Source organism: Desmodus rotundus, chromosome 4, assembly GCF_022682495.2.
Source record: "Desmodus rotundus isolate HL8 chromosome 4, HLdesRot8A.1, whole genome shotgun sequence".
Classification (NCBI taxonomy): domain Eukaryota; kingdom Metazoa; phylum Chordata; class Mammalia; order Chiroptera; family Phyllostomidae; genus Desmodus; species Desmodus rotundus.
In genome coordinates, this window is record NC_071390.1 from 140,829,800 (window position 1) to 140,856,501 (window position 26,702).

General features: G+C 40.3%; 1 long non-coding RNA gene across 1 annotated transcript in view; it reads left to right on the forward strand.

The window, feature by feature from the left end:
- Positions 1 to 4,174: 4,174 nt before the first annotated feature.
- LOC123478210 (uncharacterized) overlaps positions 4,175 to 26,702 on the forward strand; it is a 46,099-nt gene continuing 23,571 nt past the window's right edge. The window contains exon 1 of the long non-coding RNA XR_006653362.2: positions 4,175 to 4,380. This is a non-coding gene — a long non-coding RNA (uncharacterized lncRNA). The remainder of the gene's footprint in view (positions 4,381 to 26,702) is intronic.

Below are 26,702 nucleotides of genomic sequence, written 5' to 3' on the forward strand. Positions count from 1 at the left end.
GTCCTTTGTCCTGAGGCTTTTATCTCTTTCTCGAAGGTGGGAATTTTAGGGGAGGTCTCAGGGGAGGGTTTTAGCAGAATATTCATCAGTTCTCCAGGTGTGCTGTTTCAGGGCTGTGGTCTTCACTTACTGGTCAGTGCCAGGGCAGGGGGCGATTAGTTGTTGCAGCTAGTCCTGGCATCACCCACCTAGTTTTGCTGCTTTTCTGGGCCTGGAGCTGAAATATATCTGAGGCCTAGATGATAACTCTAGACCTTCTGTAGGTGACTCTAGGTGGCCTTTTGTATCTCGCTATAAGTTGCTCGGCCGGTTTGTTCAGCTACCTGTTTCAGTTGCCCTAGTCCACTTGCCAAGGAATTTTTCTGGCTTGTTACTAACCTGGTGCACTTGTTCAGAGCCCGTCAGAGGTGTGTAACTCAGAGAAGCTGGCGCATTGCCTCTGCAGATCCCTTCCGCTCACTCCGACCCCCAGGAGCAAACCTACTCTTCTTTATCCAGGCTGCTGCCTTAGTTGTAAAGGTTTACTTTAGAGTCTTCCGCCGAAGTCTTTTGGCAAAGCATGTTGTAGACAGAACGTTCTGGTGAAGTTATTTAATCAGGGAACTTACATCATCATTTCAATAAACCCTTCTTAAAGTTAAACAGCTTTCAACTTCCTAGCATCAAGGAGCGTGACTTTTACTTCACGGCTTCAGGAACACGATGCCCAGCAGATCCAGGCTCTGAGTAGAAACATAGCATAAGGTGCTAAGGAAAAATCTTTCCTGTTTTATGAGTCAAGTCTCTTTGCTGTTTAGGAGCAGATGCTTGAAGAATTCAGATTTCAGGATCAGAACATTAGAGTACAGAATACCAGGTGGAAATGCTTTTAAAGAAAGAAAACAAAGATATGTTGGAAATACTTCTCACGATACTCCAGTTTGCTCTCTCCTTCTCCATTAGCTGCAGCACAAGCAGGAAACAAAAATCTATATTATCTTGATTTCACATTCTATGGAGAATCCATCACTTCCAACTTTTCCACCCACCCTAAGTTTTGGAAGGATGGAAAGTAGCCATAATCGTTTATAAACCTACATCCAAACACCCAAATGTAATATGATGTCTACCAAGATTTAGGAATCTGCACACTTGATTAACAATACAAGTTGGCCTCTTCATCTCTATCACCAAACCAGGGACTGTGATAATAGGATTTCTGTGTTTTGTCCTTTCGATAGCACAGGCTGCTGTGCAATCGAGATTGTTATCTCCACAGCAAGAATACAAGTGATTCTGCACTTCCAACCAAGAATGGATCTTTAAAAATGAAGATGAGAAAAAAAGAAAAATTCCACACACCCACACACCTCCAGGTCTTTTTTCTATTCTGCTGAGTCTATTCTTTCTACACACTTTTTGCAAGGTGCCAAACTCTTCAATTTCAGCATTTACTTTTATTTCTCAGCTGCTTCTGCTTCTCCTCCCCCTCCTCCTCTTCCTTCTCTTTCTCTTTCTCCTCCTCCACCTCTTTTTTCTTCATTCTAGAACCCCATTTTCTTTTCCTTCTCTAGCTGAAATAACACCCGCACGGCACTCTCGCCTTCAGGACTGCATCTCTCACGTGTCCAGTCACAGGATTTATTTTTATCCCACGTCTCGGCAACTCGCCCTCAACCTTCCGTTTTCTGAGGACGCAGCACATCAGTATCTATGTCCACCTTGTCAGCTTTTCTTGCAGTCCTGGGGAGTAGTGTTGGGAGCGTATGACTGCTGTAATGAAAATCTTAGTATTCTTAGAGTGGCAAAAAGCTTTCTAGGGAAGAAATAAGCATTTTTCTTTTTCTAATTTCAAAAATTTAAACTCGAATGACCACTGAATGTAAGACTCACCTTAAAATCCATTCCCCAAAAAGGCACCCACAGACTGCACGGGTGCACAAACATGTCCGCATGGAGTTGGCAGGTCCGCCCACTGAAGTGGTCAAAGGATGGGCACGCTGCAGCTTGGAGAGCGGTGTCTGCAGAACAACTAAGACAATGTGATAAAGCAAAGTTTGGAAATGCTGGAGTTAATTGTGAAAATAATAAAATTTCACACATGTCTATGCTGCCAGTGATAACCTCAATCTGTCAACCAAGGACAGCTGGGGACAAATACTATAAGACAAATTACAAATTTAAAAGCATAAAAAGGAAGGAAATCTTACCCTTTGCGACAGGAGGGACCTGGAGAGCGTTATACTAAGTGAAATAAGCCAGTCAGAGAAAGACAGGTACCATATAATTTCACTCATATGTGGAATCTAGTGAACAAAATGAACTAACAAACAAAATAGAAACAGAGAGAGAACAGGCTGACAGCTGTCAGAGGGAAGGGAGGTTGCAGGGCTGGGTGAAAAAGGTGAAGGTTATTAGGCCAAAAACAAGCAAACAAAAAACCCCACAGACGCAGCGAACAGTATGGTGATTACCGGGGGACAAGGGGTGGGAGAGGCAAAGGGGGAGGAGGATAAATGGTGATGGAAAGAGACTTGACTTGGGGTAGTGAACACATAAAAAATATACAGATGATATATTGTAGAATTGTACACCTGTAGCCTGTATAAATTTATTTACCAATGTCACCCAATAAATTCAATAAAAGAGTTTTAAAAAGTTACAAAGGCACATGGAGACTTGAGTAAATCACGCCCACTTAAACCTACCAGTGACAACTTACTGTTAATTAGAGTTGAGAAAGTTATCTAGTTCCAGGTATTCTGAGCATACACAGCATATATGAATACAAAGCCAGTCTCCTTTGTTCCCACAAATGGTAGCATACTTTATAAAAAATAAATAAAATAAAATAAAAGTGTAAAGGTTGTAAAGATAAAATAAAAGTGTAAAAATGACATTGCCTGCATGTTTTGGAAGTTTTCAAAGAAATCAGAGTAGACTTTCCTCATCTCCTCTATCCATTTCGGAAACTTACTTCGTCTTCACATTATCACCCCCTCCAAATTCCTCAGCATGTCCTTCTGCCATTTCTTCCCCCCTTCCTTCCTCAACTCCTTTGGTCTGCCATCTGCTACCAGGACCCTCAGCAGGTTCCCAACCCCAATCCTGCTAACCTTTCTTTCCCCTTATTGCACCCTCTTGTCCAGACCTCATCTCCCTGGAGACCCAGCACCCACTGCCCTGTGGCACTGAGAGATGCGCTCTCTCCCTGCTTGCCTCTCTTTTCTTCACTGCCTCTGCTTCGTCCCTTTCCCACATCCCTTGGTCTCACACAACTTGCACCAGATTATTTCCTTCTGAAATCTCAGCATGTCAATTGGCTTCAAGCCCTAGAAGAAAGGTACCGACATTCTATCTGAGCTTATTCTCTCTCCCAGACTCCACCCCTCCATCTGCATCCCTGGAAGATGCCTTTAACATCCTTTTCTCCCTAAGCCATTTCCCACTGTGCGTGTCTTCACCCGACAGGGGTACCCAAATCTGCAAGATTATTCATGTGAACCTCTCGTGGTTCTTGCCTTCTCCATCTTCCTGATTAGTTTTCACCAACACCTTTTTTAGTTTTTGTTTCCTATGTTCAACCCACTGCCATAATCTGTGATTGACTGGGGCTGACAATCCCTCTGGATTGATCTGAACCAACAGTCTTATTCCACCTGCTGGAGACTGAAGGACACGGAGACATGACGTCTGCTCCGAAGAGGCTCTCGGTGGTGGGGGTGGAGGGTAGATAAGTAACGTTAAAATCTTCTAAACAAGTTTAAATGGTAACAACAGGCTGAAAAAATGCATAGAGTCTACAAATCTAAGTCACGTTCAGGCTCAAGCAGGGTCTCCAGGGAAGGTGACCTTGGAAGGGAGTTTAAACGACAAATATAAGATGAATATAAAGGGAAATGAGAAGAAATGGTATACTTAGAGCTTAGAAGCTGTGCGTATAGTTAGGTATCGTCCCTATGGCTAGGACAAGATGGGAGAGGAAGTTAGAGAGTAGGCTGTACCAGTGCGGGTTTCAGCGGGAAGAGCTGTGCGCTCCTCAGCGTAAAGTGCACAGAGCTCAACAGGAGGGCTCTGAGAGTACCACACCGAGGTCTAACGGGCAGGAAGGCGTTAACTGATGGAGGGAGCAAAGGACAAGGGCGGTGTGACTGGAGCACAGGGCGAACACGGCTGCCTCTGGGTAGGAGTGGCTGTGTGCAGAGGAATGCCACCGTATCCAGGCTGGGAGCGGGCGGCAGTGGAACCGAGAGGGTGAGGAATGAAGAAGTCGATCCCTCTCTCACCTCCTGCCATATGATCTCCTGCCAGTGCTTCTTAATGGCTGGAACCACCCAGAACGTGCAGGGCAAGGAAGCCTGAAGTCCCCGTGGGCCACCTTTCCTGAACCTGGAGCCCGGGGTGAGAAGGAGAGAGCACGGACTGAGGTGTGGGGGGGTAAGCGCGGGGATTTCTGGGCAGGCAACTTTGTAGTTTGCAAGTATAACTTCTCTGGGCACTGTGATTTGTAATGATCTTTGCTTAAAAATCTTTAGGGGACCCTTATTTTATGCCTTGACATCCTTATACTATTCAATATTTAATTGCTAAACCAAATCATGTACTCTATTAAGAATTTCACTTTAATAATCTTTAAATTTATTTTAAGAACATGTTTGAATTTATGATAAAACTCAAAACTAATATATTTATTTCTTTAGGGTTATATCAGCTTTGCCAGAAATAGTTTTTAATTCTTCATTACATTATTAGGCTTAAACAAACTTTATATTTTGGAATATTATAATAGAAATATGTGCTAAACATATTTCTTTTCTTGGCATCTTCCCCAAGCCATCTACTTTCCTCTATAGTATGAAATAAATGCAATTGGGGAACAAAATCACACCTAAGTGAGGAGAGTAGTCTCATTTGATAAATGGAGTAAATGTGACCAGAATTCAATCTATTTGACAAATGGATCTAATTTAACTAGTGTCCTGTGTCTGGGGGATTTCTCCACTTAGTGAGAACATTAATGTTGCAGGTTATTTTTACCTCAGAATGTAGAGAAGAATCCAGAAGGTGACTCCTGGCCTTTCACTTGAAACTTCCCCAAGATTTCAATGAATAATGTAATACCACATTTTGTGTAACAAATTGACAGGTATATTAAATATGATCACTGTGACATTTGGGGGATTTGCAGGAATAAAAAGAGGGAAGAAAGAGTAGGGAGTGGTTTATGTACTGAAGGGACCCGAATGGCATCAAATGTCTTAATAGCTACCCTGGAACACAGATGAGAGTGGGAAATCACCTTAAAAATAAAAAAAAAAAAGATTTACTACCTAAAATTCTATTTCCAGTCGAATAATAAATCAAGTGTAAGTGTAGACTAGAGTTTTTCAGACATTTCAGTTCTTAAAATAATGTGTTCCTATGGGCCCTTTTTCAGGTTTTTGGAAGGTTCCACCAAAATGAGGAAATAAAAAGGGAGGGACAGAGAGAGAGAGATCGAACAAAAAAATTCCCCTGAGAATATTGAAGAAAAGCTGCAGAAGGCTAAGGATACGCCCCATGCAGACTGAAAAAGGAGGAACATTACATACCGACATATCGTATTGCTTTGAAGTGGCCTCTTCCACTTTGGAGATACTAGGCATTAAAACTTTCCTTAGGCACGGTCATTCGTATCTATGACATTTCATCTGTTCCTAGTACATGTGGGTAAATAAGATGTAATGGTTATCAAGATCAATTGGTTTATTTTGTGCTAAAATGCATAATTTAATAAGTTCCCTTATTAAGGGTGACTTATAAAGCAGACATTTATGCAGTGATGTACTGTTTCTATGTTTTCTTCATCATTTAATGTCACTGGTTGTGCTGGGCTTGTGCTTTGTAGGGAAGCTTAAAATGTGTCAGACATTACAGAAGAAGGGAAGTTGAGGTTCATTAACACCCTGGCATGTTGGACACAAGGCTGAAATATACAAGGCAGCTGGGTCTGTATGAACTTAAAATTGGCTGCAAAATCAAAAACACCTTCTACATGTGTGACCTGGGCACTTACAATCTCTGAGTCTCAATGTCCTCTCCTGTAAAACCGGAGCTCCTCCAGAGGTTGCATTCAGTCTCAAATGAAGTAATTTTTTTTGTAAGTGTGTATGGAGAGGTGAGGGCATGGTGCTGTGGGGGTCAGTATTCCACTTCAGTTCTTACCTATGAATACACAAGTAGGCATGGTTCTCTGGGTCCCCGGTTGATTGCAATGCTAACCAAATAGGCAAGTCATGATACAGAGGTTCAATTGTTTTGCAATCATCCATGGAATTAAAAAGAAATAGCCCTGGGTGGGGTGCTACCCAGATCGCGCCTTCAGGACCCGGGCACTCACTCCTCCAGCTGCTGCAAATACAGGCTGCTGGCAGCTCACGGCTGCGGTCCGCTCTGGGAATCGCAGCGTCAGCCAGGAGACTGCTCTCCCTGGAGCAGCCTGCTTGCAAAGATCAGCTGATAAGAGTACAACACTGGCCCTATAGCTCCATTTGGGGATAAGTTTGAAAAGTCTTCCAATTAGAGCACTCCCTGGGGTTGGCCGAGGGCCCTGTGCAACGGCATGACAGTTCACACTCTCCCCTTGCCCCGTCCTTCGTCCCCGTCTCCTTACCCTGTGGTTTCCAGGTGCACTGCCTAAAAATTCTCCTGCCTGCAAGTCTCCATTTCAGAAATCGGTGTGTTTCAAAAACTCTCCAAGCAATTTGAATATCCATCCGTGCTGCAAATGGAAGTGAGACCTTTCCAAGCCAAAGTTTGTTCATCTGGCAAATTGGAATAATAACTCCTGTAGGGAGTTTTTGTTGTAAGGGATGTATAATATGACAATACAATGTCTGCAACATTGTACATACTCGGTCAAGTTGGTTGCAGTTAACTTGTAGCCAATCTGGAAATGCAAAGATTACAGCTCAGTGTGATTGGAACTTAGGTAGCTATATTCTAATTAGATCTTCAGACAAATGCAGTAATAAAAGTAATAATAACATTTAATTCTAGAAAGATGTAAGAGTAATTTATTTGGGTATCTTAGTGAACAGAGATAGTGGGAAGGCTATTACATGAGCTGAAGGACGTATGTGATAGTCACTATGGAGATATTTTTCTAGGAAAGAACACACACCCCAAATCTGTTGTTGAGTGCTGTTTGAAAACTGCTGGCTCAGGTCTAACTAATGCAAGCTAATAAGCTGGCAGCATATACTTGCTGTCCATTGGTTCAAAATAATTAAAAGATCAAAAATAATAACTAGAGTAAAGTAGAGCCTTTGGGGAAAATTGGTATTTGTTATTGATGCAGGATCTTTTTTTACTGCTATTATTTTATAGGAAATGGAGACTGGCTTTCTCATCTCAAGGAGGAGAAAACTATCTAAATCTCATGGATTTCAGTTGGAGGGGGAGTGGGGTGGGGAGGCACACAGCTATTACAATTTTTTATTTTCCTGCTCATGCATTTTTTTAAAGGATTCTGGTATCCTTACCTTTTATATTAAAATATTCATCAAAAGAAGCTGTTTAATTATCCAAAAAATCTGTACCTTAAGTAAAGATCAGATGAGGCAGGATACTTACTGTCAGGATTAATAGAAAATAATTATCCACCTCGTCACACACTAATCCAGAGTAGTTTAAAAGCTATAAATGGTTTAATTCAGAAGTTTTCCCCTAAAGCTTTTATAAACGATCATGTGATTTTAACTAGAGAAGAGCTCACGAATCAGAGCTAGAATGTTCGCACTACAGTCTGTCACTGATTCACGAAGAAAATCAGATAAACTAGCTGATTGTCCTATTATTTCCGAGCTGTGTTTACTAGTCACAAACCGGCGTCCCCGAGCTGTCTTCTGTGGCTGCACAGTAAGGTCACAGTTACTTCCTTCGTAACTTCTTTAAAATTTTAAAATATTTCAGGCATTTAGGCAAGTAATATAGAGACTAATTAAATAAAGGCTCTTGCACATGGCACTTTATTTTATAAAGTCTTGATATTTTATCACATTTATCTCAAATTATTTTAAGCCATGAAATATTATGAGGTGTTTTAAAGCCCCTATATTCCACTATAATCCCATTCTCCATCTTCCCTACCTCGAGGAAACAGCTGTCCTATATTTGTCTTTATGATCAAAGTAAGCATTTTTATACCTTTAATACACCTAGGTAACCATGAACAACATATAGTATTATTTTTCATATAAATGAAATACTATTTCAACTTGTTTTGTTCTGGCTATATGTAAAGTTTTCAAGATTTAACTAACTTTTTATTCATTCATTTACGTGCTATATAGTGTTCCATTATATGATAGATAACAATATATTAGTCCATAATCCTGTCTTTGGTACTCTAGCCTATTTGCAATTTTTCTCTCTTACAAATACCTGCTCTGCCAGGTATGCAGGCTTCTTTGTGGTTTATAAGACAAATGGAATGGCTAGGTTCCAAGCCAAAGCACCTTCAGATTTACTCAGTCCTTCTAATCTGCTCTTAGCAATGCTTTAACAATGGTGACATCCTCCCTAGCACTGTGTAAAGATTTCCAATCCCCCACAATCTAATCCTCACTTGGCGTTGCAGATTTTTAAAATCGGCTAATCGGATGGTTATAAAATTCTCCTTCCTTTTCTTCCAAGGATCAGAGCTAAAGGTCCCTTTTTTGTGCATGAGTTGTGGGATTTTGAAATTTTCACATTTCTGGTGTATGTCATATAAACAGAAATAAAAGTTGTGTCCCCTTTCTTTTCAATTTCATCATGAACTCCATATTTTTTTTTCTTTTCTTTTTTGGCCAAATTTAGCTTAATTTCTAACTAATTCCAGATTTGCCAAGTGCAAGTTCAAATCTGGATTCCATCAGTCATTAGCTGTGTTGCCTTGGGCAAGGCACTCAACTTCTCTTTGCCACATTTTCTTTAATTATAATGTGACCTTCATAGTTTTTGCTATTCCTCCTCTATAACGTTCTGTGTCCTGATTTTCCACAGTGGGCCTATTTGTGGTGGTATATTCTTAGACATTTTGTTGCCAGTTTTATTGCAATATAATTGACATATAACATTGTATTAGTTTAACATGCACAACATAATGATTTGATATATGGCTACATTGCAAAATGACCACCAGACTAAGTTTAGTTAACATCCGTCAGCTCACATAATTACATACATTTCTTCTTGTGATGAGAACTTTCAAGATCTATACACGTAGCAACCTCATAATTAATATAAATGGACAAGTGGCTTGGATTCCGGTTACAAGAACAGGCACTGAAATCCCAGTGCTTTAGCTCAAAAGGTTTCCTCCCTTCACAGATGAAGGGGCTCCTGAGCTACGTGATGCTTGGGAAATGTTTCAGAATTCCAAAATCAATGACAAAACCAATGTTCCAGGGGCGTGTGATTTGAAGGAGGAGGTTGGCATCCTAGCTCACACCCTTAGATGCCTCGTGGTTCTAATCTCAGAAACCTTCCATAGAGATTGAGGGGCACTTTATGAGTGAGAAGCTAGACCGCATTAGAGTTCTAATTGCTTACTTTATCATTAAGTGACTTAGGTTCACATTCTGCTTTTGCCACACACTTGCTTTTACTAAAGTGCTTTGAGATTTAGTTTCCTTGTCTGAATAATAATGTTTTATTTTAGTCTGGTAATACTATTTACTTCACAGGCTTATTGAAAATTTTAAATAAAATAATGTGCTTAAGCCCCTTGGAATAGATCCAAACATTTCATAATAACTAGTATTGCCTCTGTTGACAGCATATATTTTTTCTAATTATTGTTGGCACACTTCTCTTACCCACTACACAGGGAGCCCCTTGAATGCAGAATGTTTGTTTTGCTCTTATTGTCTCTTCAGTGCCAAGTTTAAGGACATAAACAGGCTCTCAGAAATTTTGGCATTAATAATCAAAGTGGTACTTCAGAAGCATTAATCTAGTGGATTGACACATGAGAAATCAGAACCAAGAAGGATGAGCCAGGGAGGTGGGTTAAGAAATCATTATTATATGAGGAAATTTGATGGGAATGCGGGACTAGAAATGACAGTAAAGGGATCAAAGACTGTTAACCTTGGCATCTGAAGACTCTCTCTAGAGAGGAATCTTAAGTTTAATGTTTGATATTTTGTCCCTTTTGTAGCCTCGGTTCAATTGTCATCTTCTGAGGTACCTGATATGTGACTGATCTTTGAAGTCTGAGGAACCCTCAGTAACACAGGTGTTGGGGAGTGTGTGTGTGTGTGTGTGTGTGTGTGTGTGTGTGTGTGTACCTGAGGCCAAGTCATTAACTTGCAGTTGATTTGGGCAGAAACCACTCAGGCCCAATTGCTTCTTCTGAAGATTATATGTTTTCAAGTATTTTCCTTTGGGTGTATTTACTTCAAGGATATTTGAAATTGCTCATTAAGAACTACACTGCTCTTGCCAGAGGAACAGTGTGGAGAAGCATAATCAAGTACGTCGGCAACGAGATGGCACTCCCTCTTTCTTTGTTTTCCACGACTGTTTCAAAAGCTGCCAATTGAAGTCATTTAGAGTATTTTGTTTTTCAGGGTTGTCTTGGTTAAGATTTTTTCAGTGACTCAAGGCTGTGATACAACCTTGACCTTCCTAGAAAGCCAGAGGTTGGGTGCTGCAGTGTGACCACCATCCTGGACGGGCCACGCGGGAGGCCAGACTCCCAAGGACATGGGGGTAAATGGGATTTCACGCACGAACTTCTAAATGGTTGTCACTTATATTGCCTTTCGGTTTTGCTCCTAAATCTCCTCAGGGATGAGAGACTTGTCTGGGGTGCAGTTGGTGGCCCAGGAGATAAACAAAGCAAGCTACTTGACCCAAATACCAATTAAGCTGGAAACTCTTTAATGTAACCTGAGCCGCGTACTCGCGTACTCCTGAGTGCCGCTCTGGGCCCCCAGGAGGAGAAAGGCTGGGTTAACTTGACCTATGAAGTGCAGTGATTACTGCGCAGACTCTGCCTCCTCACATCTTATTGCTTCTGTCAATCCCACTCTTCATTCTTTAAAAAAAAAAAAAAATCTTTATTGTATTTTTTCCATTACCATTTAGTCCCCTTACACCCTCCTCCCCGCCAGCAATTGCCAGACTATTGTCCGTGTCCATGAGTCCTTTTTCCTTTCTGCTCAATCCCTCCACCTCCCACCCTCCCCCCACCAGCTGTCATCTGTTCTGCATCTATGAGTCTGTCTCTGTTTTGCTTGTTCTATTGATACTACTGCCATTCAAAATTAAGCACAAATGCTGTTTTCCATTCATGCTCACTACTAGCATTCCAGTTTTAAAATAGGATAACTAATATTTAAAAGAATCCTCTCATTCCCAACTTATTCCTTGATTGCCATGTTTGTACAGCTTGTCACTCAGTTTCAGTCATATTTTCTTGAACAAAGCTATTCAGCACCTAAAGTGTTCTTGTCCGTTTACTCAGCCTTGTAAGTCATTCAAAGATGGGAAAGATTCGGTGCCACCTTCGAGACAAAACTTCGCTTCCACGAAACAGGATAATGAAGTGCTAAACTGTGTGAAGTGAGGTAAACTCAAAATGTGCTTTTAGAAAGAAAATCCCATGTTGACTTGAAAGAGTCTGGGGACTTCCTCAATAAGAATCAGCTTAAGGATGGGTCAGCACTGAACAGCCTGAAAGAAAAAGGAAGGACAAAGGTACAGAGATGAAAAGAAGGATTAAGTTAATTCTAAAGAAGAGGGAAAAGAAAGTAATCTGGCTGGCCTGTAGGCTGTATATTAGACCAAAGGGGAAGCAGAGGAGCTTTCTACCAAGGAAACAGGAATCCACTAATAAAACTCTTAATCCAATAATGGCACTGTTAATCCAATTAGAAAGTTAGTAACCCTAAAATACCACCATTGGTAAAGCCACACACACACACAAAAAAGATGGGGCTCAAAGTAAATATCTCCATTAAATTTCTAAAGCCATCAAACTAATCTCAGTGCTATAAGAAAAATTACAGATGGCACTAAGTACTGTCACAGTTTCGTTAGTATTGCCCAGGGCACCTGGGTACCAAACCACAAGGAGGAAAGTGGTTAACTAATGTTTCTAAATCATTGTTACCATCAAACCATGTTCCTGTCATTATAGTAGGAGTTTCTTAAGGTCAGAGACCATATCTCACAAGTTTTCCCTTTTCTGGTCAGATGCAAAAGGTGGCAAGAAGTGATCTGTTGTTGATAGTGGTGATGGAAGATGACAAAGGGCAAAGACTGCTAACTCTGCTGTCCACTCCCTTGCTGTCAGCTGTCATGTCTCAGCACCGGAACAGTCAGCGTTCTCTTCCCCTCCCACCTGCCTTCTCATAGTTCAATCAAGAAGAGAAAAATAGGTTAAGATTACTCATTTATTTGTTTCATGTACAATTTCCTATAACCTATTCCTTTTTCTGTTTAATCTCTTAGGATGTTTTCTTGAAGCAAGAAAACACCCTCTCCTCTTCTAACATCAACTATCTTGGAATAGTTCCTGACAACATTTGACTAAATAATCTCCCCAAATAATTCCTGACTCTGTCTTTATTCACTCATTTCTTTATTCATGTTTACCTATTGAACGTCTACTACAAGCCACATACTGTTTTTGGAACTAACTGGTGATATAATGTGGAATAAAGCCCAAGTTCTTGTTCTCTGGGAGTTTCCACTCCAGACAATAAATAGACAATAAATATGTATTATGGCAGGTAATCATGTATTGAGTAAAATAAAACAGGGAAAGGGAGCTTGTAAGCTCATAACAAAAGCCTGCTAACATTCCAGGCAGATGGAAAAGTATGTGCAAAGACCCTGAGGCAGCAGTATGCTCAGACTGTCTGAGGAACAGCAAAGAGGCCAGTGTGCCCAGAATGGTAAAAGTGAGTAAGAGAACAGAAGCCAATGAAATCAGAGAGGAAGCCGCAGGCTTCCTGAGGACTCTAGACTGTGGTAAGAGAGGCAGAAGTAGGCAGACCACTTGGCAAGCTCTTCCATCAAGTCAGGCAAAAGATGTCAGTGGCTAATTCCATGGTGATAGACAGTACTGGAGTTGAGAATTTGTCAGGTTCCACATTTATTTTGAGGCTAGATCCAATCGAATTAGCTGATATATTGGAGATGGGGGAAAGAGGTGAAACAAGCCATCAAAGATTCCTCCAAGATTAGTGACTTGAGCAGCTGGAATAATGAAGCTGCTCTCTACAGACATGGGGAGATTAAGAAAACCAGGTTTGAAAGGTGAAGTATGTCAAGTTCAGAAGTTTGATTTTGCACATGTTGACTTTTTCGATGGCTGTTAGATGTCCAGGCAGAGCCATCAAGTGAGCAGTAGGATATATCAATCTGGAGTTCAGGAAGGAGTTTTGGCCTGGAGGTAAAAATTTGGAAATTATCAGCATGAGGATGTCACTTAAGGATATTTGGTGGGATGCAATCTCCCAGAGAGAGATTACAAATAGAGAAAGAAAAGAAGCAGACAGAGTCCTGGGAAACTGATGTTTAAAGAATGTGGAGAGGAGGAGAAAGCAGGAAAGGAGAGCAGCAGCCCATCTGAAAGCAGCAGGACGACAGCCATCACTTGTGCTCCGCAAGCTTGCAGTTCACGCCAGCACACGTTGCCAGTTCCTAGATCAGGGTAATTCCTATCACCTGAGGACAATCTTGTAGAGCTCTTGGCTCTGCTCTCTGAGTACTTAGTTCTGCCCTCTGAGTCCTCCTTCCATAAGAAACAACCCATAGTGCAGCAGCGCCCCTTTCTGAACCTGCTTTCTTTGTATGGAATCTTGGGGGTCCAAACCCCTCTTTTGGGGAAGGTACTATTTGCCCTTTAATTTTTAGCTGATACAATTTCTTTTTTTAAATTGTAGGTTTCTTATTTATCAATTTTACAATCAATTCCATTACACAAAAGCCACACCTACATTTCTTTCCAAGGCACACCCTTCAGTGTCATGGGTAATTAGTGAGGCTGTTGTGGAACCCTGCTCCAAAACCTCAAAGCCCTGTTACTTAACCTAAAATGATTCTATGATTCTTTTTTTAATTGTTATTCTATTACAGTTGTCCCAATTGTTCCCCCTTTGTCGTCCTCCATCCAGCCTAACCCCATTCCCACAGTAAGTCCCCCCCTGTTTTCCATGTCCATGGGTCATTCATACGCGTTCTTTGACTAGTCCCTTCCCCTTCTTTCCACCATTATCCCCTTCTCCCCTCCCCTAAAGTATCTGTGATTCTAAATACCAGCCTTCTGATTCTCAGAAATGCTACTAGACATAACCTTAGATCTTTCTGTGGTCTTAGCCAGGGATCTTAATTCTACACTCTTGAGGCCTTTGCCTGAGGCCGTGTTTTTCTGGTGGAGCCCTGGATGTGGTCTTGGCCCTTGGTCCTTTGAGAACTTTTTCCTGGATGAAAGTGAGGATGAGAGGTAGTTTATTTTTAAAGCCAGAAAGTTCTGGCTTCTTTATAGTTCTTCTAAAATCAGGTTGAAATTTAACAATTTTTTTTAAAGTTCAGGGCTCTCTTTTCATATTTTAGCACATGTGGATTAAAAAAACAAAACAAAATGAGTTGGCCCTTCTGATATTCTGTTTGGAAATCTTGTCCGGAGCCACAAGTTCATAAGACACATGTTCTACTTTCCACATTCTGCGACAAGAGTTTTGGTGTACTTTCCACCATTCTACAGTACGAGTCATCTTTTCTCCAGCGTTTTCCTCACCGGTTTTGAGTCTTCACCAGTTGCCTTCTTGAGGCACTTTTAGCTCCGACCTGCTCCATTGTCCCCAAGCCAATGCTGCTTGTTTTGTTATTTGGTTACGGCAGCATCCTACTTCTAGGTAACAAGTTCTGTTCTACATACATGCAAGTATTCCAAGGAAAAGAAGGTGGGAGCTGCCAGAAACTTCACAGCATCGCTCTGATCAAGCTGGCTCAGATTCAAGGGTAGGGCATATGGACTCTGCCTCTTGGTGGAAGTAGTAGCAAGTAAACTGGAGGCATCTTTAATCAACTAGAAATGTGGAAATGTGAAGGGGGAGCAGATCTGAAGATGACGGTTCAATTTGGCTCATTGAATTTGAGACAGCCAAATTAATATTTCAAATAGGCAGGCTGATAGGACTCTGAGCCCCCAAAGGGAGATGTGAGCTTGAGGGATAAATCTGGGAAGTAAGAAAATGAATATTCTTACTCCCAAAGAGAGTGTGGAGTAAGAAGAGAAGACTCTTAGGGCTAATGATTGAGAAATTCCAGTTCAGGTGGTGGAGCAGCCAGCAGTGTAGACAGAGAAAGGTGTTCAGAAAGGCAGGAAGAAAACCAGGCTGGTACGATGGTATGGAAGTCAAAGAAGAGAACCAGGTGAGAAGGAAAGATCAGTCAGATGATCCAGGTGTGCTCTTCCCCCTCAGGCTTCTGCCAGCTTGACTGGATGGAGCATATTCTAGAACAAATAAAAACAACATACTTTTCTACCAGGTTAAAATTACCAGCAGGGTTTTGATCAGACTATAAAATTGGTTTTTGTAAAAGTAAGGAAATATATAAATGATGTGAATTTTTAGGGAAACAATTAAAAACCCAATAAACCAGATAACAGTGACGCTTGTAGGCTGAGCAGGATATATTCCTCCTAACAGGAACAATATTCGGGAATGAGGACAGGGAGCATAAAACCCATAACATGCCTGCAAACTGTCCTCACACACAGCAGTCAGACAGTTTGACATTTTATTTGCTTGTTTATAAAGATAAAGACGGTCTTCTGGGAAAATTAATCATCAAGATAGGATATATCTTTACACCAAGTATAAATCAAGTAAGAATGCTGTTGACAAGTAGAAATTTCCTTTTCAAACTATGTTCATGAAATTGAGTTTTGTAAGCGATGCCTTCCTGGGTGGTATTCCCTGACAAGTACAAGCTGGCTTGTGCTGATTGGAAGTGAACACAACAGTTCGCTTGAACTGTTTTTCCATCCAAGTATTCCATATTCACCCTCAGTCCAGCTCCTGCCCACTCTGATGTCAGGATTTCACTTCCCTTCCTTCCTGGCCTTCTCTGTCTCTCATGGACAACACACACTGGACATCAAACAAGAACACCGAGAATCTCTGTTCTTTGCAAGGCCCTGGAACCCTTCCTTTTGGTGACCGTCTTGATGTGGAAAGAAATTACAATGTATGACATGCGCTTCTTTGTCAGCACTCTTGGGGTAGTGGGCTTCATCTCCTATGGGGAGATGACCATAAAACCACTTTTATATAGGTGTTTCCAAATTTCTGATACTCTAGGAGAATTGTTATCAAAGTCTTCCCTGTTTAATAGAAAAAGCCAACTCAGTGCTTTGCTGGCATATCTATCAGGGCAGATGTCACCTGCACCAGGTTGGTCTTGTCTCTGAAATATGCCAAAGAGAATCACAGAGTCGTGCTGGCGATTAAGTATAAAAATGAAGAGAAGCAGGCTGACAGGAAAAATATTCATAAAGAGGTTAGATGTAAATGACTTCAGGAAGGCACTAGGTAATAGTACAAATTTTTCCAGAAGATTGATGTGAATTTTGGAAAAGTCTTCTAATTGCTCAGAGTTCATGCAAATCCAAGTTCTGAATGTTTTCGAGGTCTGCCCTATCGATTGTAATATGTAATAGAAAGAACTAATTATCTTAGAGCTGTGCAGCTGCATGCAAACTTCAGATTAATATCAGAGTTCAAAGACAGCAGCAGATGTGTAAAGCAGAAACAATGCCAGATACATACTTTGGAGCATTAAGAAATATTTGGTTTGATGAAAGAGTCTTATTCAATAACAATTTTCCATCTCTCAACCATGGCGATGGGATTAATATTCATGAGTCTGTCAACTCATGAAATAGGTTGCTGTTTTCATTGTACTTGTTATTGTCCATTTGGAGCTTAATAGACAGGAAATTGCCGGGATTTTTTTGTTTGTTTCTTTGGTTTGGAGCCTGTGTAGATTTTGGAAATTCCAAATGGAAGACACTCAAAAACAAATCCCAAAAAGTGCTTCTGCAATTGTCAGTGTGACTTGTTATTCTCCTTTTAGTAGAACTAAGAATACAGCACACAATTCAATTTGTTGAATCATGCCTCTTAATTTTTAAGCTAAATGATTGAGGTTTGGACACAAATATTTCAGAGAGCAAGTGTTTGTTGATTTCATGATTTAAACAATCTTTCTGGATGCCCAGCCCAAACACTGGTGGCTTGGAAAAGCTCGAATCCAAAAATGCCAAATACCCCGTTGGATTTTGAAAGAGACCTAGCTTTGTAACATCAGCAAATCTTAAATGACTGAGAGAAAATACAACAAAATGTGAACGGTCATCATTTGCAGACAGGAGGGCTTTGGGTGACTTCTGATCCTTCTTCCAAATGCTCTTTCTTTTCCTGAACTTTGCACAGTGAGAATGGAATGGTGATGAACTGAGATGAAACTAAATGTTTTTAAATGTCTTAAATATCACCTTACATCTAACAGGACACTAGCTCCTTTATAAAGTGCACACTCTAGCTTAATAAGTGGTTCAATTTATAAATGCATTTTGAATTTTTTAGTACCACTGGAAATATTTATTCATTAATAGAGATCAAGGAAATGTATGGTACCAATTTTCAATATTTGTGGGGTATTAAATTTTTTTATTTGAATATACCAATCAATAATAGGATTTTTTTCTTTATCTTATAAATTGAAAATAGGGTCCAGAGTTAGTGACTTGCTTTCCCTGACATGAATTAACTGTCAGTATGTCCTGGCACATTCTGGTTGCCACATGGAGAGATAACAAATTGTGGGGTAATGAATTGTGCAGGTGTAGATCCAAGAAAATCGTCAGGGTGAGACAAGGCTGATCCTCTTGGAGTCAGTCTAACCCAGATGTTTCCATGTAGAGTGACTCTTGAAGATTCAAGCTGGTGGTGGAAGCATGGGAGATGGGCAGATGGTAAAATCTCTTGTCTGGAAAATAGCATTCATCAAGAATAGCAAGAGTGAGGGAAGACCTTGGGTCTTCAGCAACTCTGCAATCGAAGGCCAAAAAGATTGGCAGATTTTTGGACCATCTCCCCGGTGCAAAGACTGGTGTGACAATAGAGGTTCAATGCCTGTCCTCACTGCCATTGCATCCGCAGTGCTGAGAAAACAGTGTGTGGTAATCAGCCATCTGCCATATTTGAGCCATTACTCTATGCTAGGCATTGTGCCAAAAGCCTCACATTCTTTACCTCATCTAGTACCCACAACTCTACAGCAGGTTTTATTACCGAATTTTTCAGGGGAATCTGAGGCTCACATGGTAAGGTAACTTGCTTAAGATCATACATGTAGGAAATGGCAGAGTTGGAGTCTGAACCTAGGTCTGTGTGATTTCAAAGCCATTGCCCTTCAGTGTGATGATACGTTGCCTCTTAATACCTGTTTCACAGAGTAAAATACGTGTAGCTCTTGGCAGTTTCATAGCATCCTCACGTGGACCCTCACACCAGCACTGTAGCATAGTTGGAGAAGATATCACTTCTATCCTACATGTACCAGTACAGAGAACAGAGAGATCGAGTGCATCCCCTAGGGCCACAGACCTGGAAAATGGTGGAGATGAGAACCTAGGATTACTGCTTTTCCTTTTGTTCCTTTTAATCCATAACGTATTGTCTGCAATTTCTCATTTCATCAGCAAAATGTCTTTGCATGGCAGTGAAAGCTATATATTTTCTACCGCCTAAACAGGAAGAATAATGACCCATGTACAACATACTCAGGATGTTAATAATCCTGCCAGGACACAGGCTTAACCTTTCCCTGCAAAGGGACAACATATGCAGACTCCGTTCATCCACAGGAGTTAGAATTGCATAATATCCTAAGTATGGATTTCCTTAGGTGCTTTATCTATGGATTTTCTCTGAAAATTTTCAGCCTATGTGTTATGAGCAACAAAGCCCCATTAGATGCCTGTGATGAATCCCTTTTTAGCTTTTAGTACAACTGTCAAGATGATAGAAGCACTCTTTAACGATGTAACTACAACCTATTTTTCTACATGTGAACCCAAGTACTTTTTGACAGAATATTCTCTTCTTCAGACATGCTTTGAAGGAAGAAATGGAGTAGGATGGGTTGTATTTCTACATTGATCAGCTATTGTCACAATAATGCTGGAAACCAACCTCTCTAAAACCAAGTGGCTTAGAGCAAAAGACTTTTATTCCCATGCTTATATTGGGTTGACCAAAAAGCCTGTATGGTTTTCAAAAAGTAAAAGACATATTTTTCATTTTCACCAATAACTTTATTGATTTGAATATTTTGAATATGTGGGCTATCTCCTGCATGGTAGAATGTTGATTGTTCTCAATTAGTGTGTTGATTTGATTGCTATTAACTTCAGCTGGTCTACCTGACCATGGAGCATCCAGGAAGAAATCTCCAGCACAAAACTTGCAAATCACTCCTGACACATTCATTCAGTCACAGCACCTTCTCCATATACTGCGCAAATCTTTTTTTTTGCATTTCAGTTGCATTTTTACCTTTCTGGAGATAATAAAACACAACATGCTGAAAATGTTATGCATTTTCTTCCATTTTCACTATTAAAATGGGTACACAAAAATACACAAATTTTGATAAGTTTTTTTTAAATGCACACTGATATGACAACTGTCACAGTACAATCTAACACAAATTGTTTTGAACGACATTAAAGACAACTAGGTGCTACTAGAGTCATCCTACAGAAAACAGCAAATGAACTTTCGGGCCAACTCAATCCATCTGCAGGTTAGCTGAGGCTCTGATGATCCAGACTGGGCTTGGCTGGGCAGCTCTGCCTCAGGGGATAAGGTTTTCATATACATGGCTACAGCAAACCCAGACCTGAGCCTGGGCCTGTGGGAAATCCCAGAGGAGTGATAGTAAGGAACTACACTCTTCTTTGTTGCTCTAAAATTCTAACTTACATGGAGGAAACAATAAGCATCTGAGCCATGTACAGTAGACAAAAAATAATGAGTAAAATATTGTCAACTTGGAACCCTATTTCCAAACTGATTAGAATGACACGGGCAAAAATGAATGTTAGTGATTTTTGTCCATGTTGAAAGACTCTGCGGTGATGATGTTTTGTTTTGCATAATGAAAGCATAGTGATGCTCTAGTGGTCTAAGTGCGCCCTTGCATATTTCAAATATCAGCATTCATAATTAATGTTCAACTGATTCACACTCCTTCATTTGAGTAGACAGGAAATGCTGTTCATTAAAAATAAATTTCTAACACATGAAAGTTTTATCTTCTCTATTTCCATGTTTAATTCTTAATAGTCATTGGCTAAGTATTGCTGCAATGGGAAATTTCGAATCCTGATACATTTTTATAGTCTTTTTACTAAACTCTGAATACATAGCCTATATCTGGAAATATTATGACATGGATAAAATACTGAAATATAAATGAAGCTATTTCACACATCTAACAAGAAAATATGGAAATCCAAACACTCTGGTAAATCTCAGTAAATTATAATGCACATTTGCTCCAGGTTCAAAAACATCTCTTGCTGGCTTGAGCCAAAGTTATAGCAAGCCCCACCTTGGACTGTCTACCATCCACGTACCAGTCCAGCTGCCTGTCCATTTTGACTTCTTTGGATCCGCAGTTGTGGTAGGAGCAGTATTCCAATCTACTCCCTGAGACAGTGTTTCCTTTTGCACTTTCTTAGTTTATCCATCACAGACCATGGACATGCAACTCCGGGCCTTGCAAGGTAGCCTGGCTTACAGGGAGATAGTGAGTGACCTGGGTTTAGCCATCCCAGGAAGGTCTGTGTTTGCTAGGAGGGGGACGCTAGGAGCAACAACATCATCATAGAGATGGCAAAGAAGGGAGTCAGTTGTTGGCTTTAATTGCCAGCTTCAATCAGAAAATCTTTATTTTTATCAGTGTGTATATGAGAGTTACATATACTATCTAATTTGAAAATGGAGTTCTTCCATTCTTGAATTCCTGTGGAAGAGCACAGCCTTATATCCAGCTCAGAAAATAAAAAGCAGTGACGACATTCCTTGACACGCTTTTGGCTGAGTCCTAGGAAAGCTCACTCTCTCTTTTTTTTTTGAGTATATTTTATTGATTATGGTATTACAGTTGTCCCATTGTTAACTCTTTTATCCCTCTCTGTCCTGCACCCCCTCTCCCTCCAGCATTCCCCCTCTTAGTCCATGTCCATGAGTCATACATTTAAGTTCTTTGGCTTCTCCATTTCCTATACTATATTTAACCTCCCCCTGTCTATTTTGTACCTATCATTTATGCTTCCTATTCCATGTACTTTCCCCCCCCAATTCTTCCCCTTCTCCTTCCCCACTGACAACCCTCCATGTGATCTCCATTGCTGTGATTCTGTCCCTGTTCTAGTTGTTTGCTTAGTTTTTGTTTTTGTTTTTGTTTTTAGGTTAGTTGTTGAGAGTTGTGAGTTTGTTATTTTATTGTTCATAGTTTTGGTCATCTTCTTTTTCTTGGATAAGTCCCTTTAACATTTCACATAATAAGGGTTTGGTGATGATGAACTCCTTTAACTTGACCTTATCTGGGAAGCACTTTTTCTGCCCTTCCATTCTAAATGATAGTTTTGGTAGATACAGTAATCTTGGATGTAGGTTCTTGCCTTTCATGACTTGGAATACTTCTTTCCAGCCCCTTCTTGCCTGTAAGGTTTCTTTTGAGAAATCAGCTGATAGTCTAATGGGAACTCCTTTGTAGGTAACTGTCTCCTTTTCTCTTGCTGTTTTGAAGATTCCCTCCAAATCTTTAATCTTGGGTAACATAATTATGATGTGTCTTCATGTGTTTCTTCTTGGATCCAACTTCTTTGGGACTGTCTGAGAATCCTGGACCTGCATGTCTATTTCTTTTTCCAGATTGGGGAAGTTTTCCTTCATTCTTTTTTCAAGTAAGTTTTCAATTTCCTGGTCTTCCTTTTCTCCTTCTGGCACCCCTACAATTCAGATATTGGAATGTTTAAAGTTGTCCCAGAGATTTCTTAGCCCCTCCTCATTTTTTTGAATTCTTGTTTCTTCATTCTGTTCCAGTTGGGTGTTTATTTCTTCCTTTTGTTCTAAATCATTGATTTAAGTCCTGGTTTCCTTCTCTTCGCTGTTGGTTATCTGTATATTTAACTTTATTTCATTTTGTATAGCCTTCATTTCTTCCTTTATTTTGCAACCATACTCAATTATTTCTGTGAGCATCCTGGTTACCAGTGTTTTGAACTTTGTATCTGATAGGTTGTCTACCTCCTTGTCACTTAGCTCTTTTTCTGGAGTTTTGATCTGTTCTTTCATTTGGGTCATAAGTCTTTGTCTTGGTGCACCTGTTATGTTGTGAGGGGCAGAGCCTTAGGTATTCTCCAGGGTGTGGCAACCCATGACACTGAACTGTGGTGCTTTAAGTGGGGGAGGGGTCAGAGAGGGAACAATGCCACTTGCTTGCTCTGCTCTCACCCCACTTTCTATCACTTTCCTTGCTTCCCACAAGTGGATCATGCCCTTTCGGGTCCTGATTCCCAGGTGGGTGGGCTCATGTACATTCTAGGACCCTGTTTGTCTCCCATGAGTAACACTAATTAGCAGAAATTTCGTATGAGGCAAAATGATTATTGGGGAGATCACAGAATCTCCTCTTGTGTTAGTTATGCTCTAGGCTCTCCCCATCTTCCCTGGTGCACTTTTTGTCAGCACCAAGAGAACAGCAGGACTCCAGGTATTTCCCTGGGCATTTCGCACAGCCTTAGAGAAACCTTCTACAGATGTCTTTTCTTCCTCTTATTTATACCTTTACGAGTGCCCATGATTTTGGTATAATAGTTCCCTCCGTATCTGTAGTTTCGCTATCCATTGTTTCAGTTACCCACGGTCAATTGTGGACCAAAAATATTAAATGGAAAATCAAGATAAAAAACAATTCATAAATTTTTAAATCCTGTGCTGATCTGAGTAGTGTGATGAAATCTCTCGCTGACCCATGCTGTCCTGCCTGGTGTACACGTGTCCTGTGTACCACCTGTATGCTGCTGTCATTCACTTAGTAGCCGGCTTAATCATCAGATTGGCTGCAGGCAGATCACAGTGCTTGTGTCCAGTCACCCTTATTTTACTTAGTGGCCCCAAAGCACAAGAGTGGTGATGCTGGCAATTGGGATATGCCAAAGAGAAGCTATAAAGTGCTTCCTTTAAGTGAAAAGGTGAAAGTTCTTAATGTAACAAGAAAAATTTAAAAGTTATATGCCAATATCACTAAGAACTAATCTTCTATCCATAAAATTGCCTAATTTATAAATTAAAGTTCATGTAGGTATGTATGTGTAGGAAAAGACACAGTATATACAAGGTTTGGTCTACCCCTGGTTTGGGGCATCCACTGGGGGTCTTGGAACATATTCCCCATGGATAAGGAGGGGACTGCTGTAGTTATTTACTTGTACACATTGATGTCATTTGAGGACATACTTAATCATTGCTCTTTAGTATATTCTATAAAGAAAAAACCCTCTATTGTCACACAAAAGAAAGTGATAAGTAAAAGAGACCTTGAGTCTCAATAGAGACCTTGAATTCTCAAGGAACTTTTAGCTTGATCAGTTCATGTAATATTTGCAAACACTCTGGTATGAAAGCAAATGTTACTAAAGCAACTGAAATGATTAAATTGTGAAAAGAACTGGACTTTTAAGCAGATGAGTAAGAGCCATGCATTGTGTCTTCTAACCATCAGTTGGTTAGTTATCTGCATCGAGGTCCAGCCTGGTTCCAGCTCAGCAACAGCGTCCTCCGCCATTTGTGTGTTGACTCTGATTCTCTTCCCTTGTTCTTGCCTGGCCTTCGGCTTTAACTTCCTCAGCCAGTTACTTCAGTTCTTGTTTCTTTATCTGCTCTGCTCAGGAAAGTCTTTGTCCACTAAGCTGAATTAAAACGATTCATTTCAGTGACAGAATAATTTGTTTTTAAAAAGCTAAGCTGACAAAAATAACAGCATACAATTATCCTTCTTGAGGAAGATTTTAGAGAAGTTGGAAATGAAATAAAATGGCATTTATATTACAAACTGTCCTTCACTTATCCTGAAGTTATCATAACAGTTGGTTTAAATCTCCCTATGACATCTGGTCCACTCTCTACAGTAAAGTTGGTTCTGTGGGCCAGTTATTAGAGAATTACCTGTATTACCAGTCACTAAGCTCTGAGTGCTCACCCTTTAGGTCTCAACTCAAATATCACTTTCCCATAAAACTTCCCTGGACTGCGTGGCCTGGATTAGGTCCCCTAGTAATGTATGTATGCACTGCAAACAGCCCTTAATCCATATGCTGCAGCTTAATGACCTGTTTCTTTCTTCCTCAATAAACCAACTTCCATGAGGGTGGAGGATGCCTCAGTCACTTGCTGCCTCCTTGGCCTGCCATGATCCATTCACCATTTTGATAAGTGTGAATAAATACAGGGCAGTGCACTTGCCACTGGGGATGCCAAGCTCTGGAAGCCATCGGAGGGCATGCATTGTCTAGTTGGGCATGCAGGAGAAAGAGATATAAATAGAAGCATTATAAAATGAAGAATAATCAAATGTAGAATACACTTTTAAAAACCCCTAAATTTTCAGTGACATCTACAAGGACTTTGAGTGTGAAGGCTGCTGCTGGGGATGGCCAAGCAGGTTGTGTAAAACAAAGGCGACAGACAACCAGGGGAATGGAGCAGCTTCACCACCTAAGTGCAGAGTGCGTCTTCTTGGCAGGAGAGACAGTGTGAGCCAATTAAAGAGGCTCATGCATAACTAATTCCAGGGACATATCTGTACTTTTAAATTGTATTCCATACAATTTACAATACCACACCAAGGGCAATAGGAAAATTTTTCTCTCTCTCATTTTTTTTTTCTAGATGTACGAAGCAAGTAGGACTGTGAGCTTACATACTTTTTAAACAAAGAAGTAATAAATTTGTAAAGTGGCAAAACAGGCCAGGGCAGTAAACTGTGGAATAGTGACTAGGAAATATATGAGGGAACCTAGTGGAAGGCAAGGATTGTCTTAATAGATTTGTTTGCACAGGTCCAGTCTCCAGTGAGAAGTATTTTCTATTGCAGGGAGGGTACCTTTCTCATGGGAAATCTTTCTGGGTTTTTTTTTTCAAGCAACTATTTAATGACAGATTAGAACAGTGATTTTCAACCATTGTGCCACAGAATTTTAAAATATACAATACCCCACTATTTAGTCAAGGGCACTGACCGTTTTTTCTTTCAATTGTCAAATAAAAAAACAACCACAGCCAACACAATAGCTGTCCAGTGTGAATGCCCAGTCTTGAACCATAAATAAATAGGTTTTACAATGTTATTCGTCACTAATCTTATTGGTCATATTGCATAATAAGGTTGCTTCTGATTGATTAATTCTTTGTACCAAAAATCCTTATATATAATTATAGGCACCTGATTTTTTCACTTTGAAGCAAAAAGGGTAGATAATTACTATCATTATTATTATTAATAAAAATACTAAATTAACAAGATTACTGTATACCTAATATTTTTGTCATATCAGCAAAAAATAATATATTTTTGGTGTGCTGCAGAATATTAGTAATTGGTTTATGTGTGCCATAAGATGAAAAAGGTTAAAAATCACTGGATTAAAAGAATACTTGATAAGATAAAATAAACTTTCATTTGCCATATTTAATGATTTCACATTTTCTCATAAAAAATAATTACATTCTTCCTGCTGGCAGGTCACAATGGGGTACGTTTTTTTCAATTAGTTTACATTCGACATTAGTTTGTATTTGTTTCAGGTGTACAGCACAGTGGTTAGACAATCATGTTCTTTACAAAGTGTTCCCCCTGATGTTTCCAGTACCCACTCAGCACCATACAGTTATTACAATATTATTGACTCTGCATTTTACATCCCAGTGACTATTTTGTGACTGCCAATTTGTACTTCTTAATCCTTTCACCTTTTTCATCTTTCATGGGAAATTTTATGATCTGCTTTTAGGTAGAAAAGAGGGCAGAGAGCCTTTCCTGAGTCTGCGATTTTTCAAGTGCTTTCCCTTCAACATAATCAGTGCCAAAGCAGCATATTGTGGGTGGCATGTTCGGAGTCCCTTCAGGGGAAAGGAAGGGCCAGGAGCATGGCCAATAAGACCTGATGCCGGACTAGATAGAGAAGGTGAAGAAGGGGGAGTGCCTTAGAGGGGTTCCCTTTGAAGAGATATGAAGAAGAGTAGGGTATGTGTGTGTGTGTGTGTGTGTGTGTGTGTGTGAGAGAGAGAGAGAGAGAGAGACAGACAGACAGACAGACAGACAGAGAGGCAGAGAGAGAGAGGGGGGCAGGGATGGGGAGGATATGGTGAGAGCAGGTGCCTGAGCTGGATACGTTGAGTTGAAGTGACAACAGCACAGACCAGCAGGGAGAAATATCTCACATATGGTGTGATTTTGAGGCTCAGTTTGTGCTGAGTTACTTATCCTACCAGTTATTAAGGACAACTACATACAGATGTTTTGCTTGACTAAAAAACTCACAGACGAGAGTTTTCAGTTGGAGAAGAAAAATATTAATGTATGGCCTTTGCTAATAA